This window comes from Heteronotia binoei, chromosome 3 (assembly GCF_032191835.1).
Source record: "Heteronotia binoei isolate CCM8104 ecotype False Entrance Well chromosome 3, APGP_CSIRO_Hbin_v1, whole genome shotgun sequence".
NCBI classification, from domain to species: Eukaryota; Metazoa; Chordata; class Lepidosauria; order Squamata; family Gekkonidae; genus Heteronotia; species Heteronotia binoei.
In genome coordinates, this window is record NC_083225.1 from 13,741,276 (window position 1) to 13,743,685 (window position 2,410).

General features: G+C 47.3%; 1 non-coding gene across 1 annotated transcript; it reads left to right on the forward strand.

Moving 5' to 3' along the window:
• The first annotated feature begins 610 nt into the window (after positions 1 to 610).
• TRNAS-GGA (transfer RNA serine (anticodon GGA)) lies at positions 611 to 683 on the forward strand. Its single transcript has one exon. It is a non-coding gene; the product is annotated as a tRNA-Ser (tRNA).
• The last annotated feature ends 1,727 nt before the right edge of the window (positions 684 to 2,410 follow it).

A 2,410-nucleotide genomic window follows, 5' to 3' on the forward strand; every position in this document is an offset into this window, starting at 1 on the left:
TGGCAGCGGCTCTCCGGGGTCTCAAGCTGAGGTGTTACATGCCAATTTGCCTAGACCCTTTTTAGTTGGAGATGCCGGGGGTTGAACCTGGGACCTTCTGCTTTCCAAGCAGATGCTCTACCACTGAGCCACCATCCCTCCCCCTAAGCTTCAACATGAAGATGACCAATCCCAACTTCCCTTGCACTCAGGGATATTTTTTGGTAGCAGGAACTCCTTTGCATATTAGGCTGCACTCTTGATGTAGCCAATCCTCCAAGAGCTTACAGGACTCTTAGTGCAGGGCCTACCGTAAGCTCCAGGAGGATTGGCTACATCGAGGGTGTGTGTGGCCTAGTATGTAAAGGAGTTCCTGCTACAAAAAGAAAAGCCCTGCTCTCACTGAATATACTTCATGGGATTGCTACATCCTCACTTCGGTATGGGAATTTTTTAGTAGAACTCCTGGGGTGGGAAAAGGTGTACTATTTAAACAAATATGCTGCTCCTTGCACATAGGGAGGGATGGTAGCTACGTAGTAGAGCATCTGCTTGGTAAGCAGAAGGTTCCAGGTTCAATTCCCGGCATCTCCAACTAAAAAGGGTCCAGGCAGTAGGTGATGGAGATAGAGGGGATGGTGGCTCAGTGGTAGAGCATCTGCTTGGAAAGCAGAAGGTCCCAGGTTCAATCCCTGGCATCTCCAACTAAAAGGGTCCAGGCAAGTAGGCGTGAAAAACCTCCGCTTGAGACCCTGGAGAGCTGCTGCCAGTCTGAGTAGACAATACTGACTTTGATGGACTGAGGGTCTGATTCAGTATAAGGCCACTTCGTCTACATTCATATAATTTCATGAACTGTGGAAACAGGAAGGGAAAGAATGGAGCACGTGAGAAATGTCTTCTGGCTCTTTGACTGTGCTTCCCCCACACAGGTGGGGAGGCAGACCTCATCTTGAAAGCTAAGAAGGCAAAGGCTTTCCCCAGAAGTGGGAAACACAGCATGCATATGCCCTTGCAGCCCAGCTACTGCCCCATAGCTGGACTAGTGTCAGTAAGGAGTGTCCTCCCTTATAAAGAACGAGCCAATCCTAAGAGCCAGTAGTGTGATCAAGAGGCAGAAGCTGCACACAGAAATGCCAGATCGATTTCCCACTAGCCTTCTGCCACTCTTGCTCTCCTCTTCTTCGCGTGGCTGCTGCTGGATTTCGCACAAGCTGGCCTGGGACCAGTGCGTTGCCCCACCTCTCTTCAAGTTCCCTCCAAAGCAAGCAGGATCCTCTGAAAACTGGTTTCTGTCTGCTGCGGAGGGAACTTGAAAAGGGGTGGGGCAACTCATCGGCTTGGGGCAGCTTGTGCAAAATCCAGTAGCAGCCCCACAGGGAAGAAGAGAAACAAGACTGGAACGAGGTGAGTGGGAAATCGGTCCCAGTTAGAGACGCCATCCTGTGATGTGAACACGTGTTAAACGTTAGGGTTGGATAATGTGCCCATCAGGCACGTAACTGTCAAGTTTTCCCATCATGCCCCATTGCCTGTTTCTCACTACTTTGGAAATGGAAAAAGAAAGTTTGGCGGTAACGAAGGAACTCGACCGATTTCAGTCGTGTATAATTAACAAGCAGCAACTGAAAATCCAACTCCAGACGCTGAAACAAGCAGCAAAACACCTTTCAAGGTGAAGGTGATCCCATTTAGCTGAGGTGAGCCTCCAGCTTCACAGATCGGTTATCCAGCTCGCCCCCACACAGCTGATAACAGCTGTTGCACAGAAATCCTTATGTACAGCTGCACAGTTAACTCAAACAATAACGTTCCTCTAACAACAGGTATGCATTACGTAGCCATATGGTGTGGGTGTTTGATCATCGGCACAAATGTAGTGGAATGCATCACATGAAACTGCCTTATATTGAACCAGACCCCTGGTCCATGAGGGTGTGGATTGTCTATTCAGGTTGGCAACTGGTCTCCAGTGTCTCAGGTGGAAGGGTCTTTCATATCACCTACCCGTCAAGAATGCTTCTTGCCATGAGCACATCCATTATGGAGTCCAGACAAATGCTGTAGTGGGAACTGCTGAGGAGGGGAATGGCTATGTTTAACCCCCTTGCTGGTTTATCAGCTGTACCATACCATACCAAACCTTTAATGGCATAATAGATTCAGATAAAAATACACAGAATATAAAAATTTAAACATTGGAGATAAAATCAAGATAAAACCGAGCTTACAGATGCATTCAAACATGGTCAAAATTAAATTTAAGGATGTCAGCCAGAAATTTTGCCACAGCCTCACTAGCCACCCCCTCAGTATCACTCAATAAATAATAACAGGGTGGCAGAATGGACAAATCTGGAGAAAAAGAAAGCTTGCCAAATAAATCTTTACGGAGGTTATGGTATAAAGAACAATCAAGCAATATATGCTG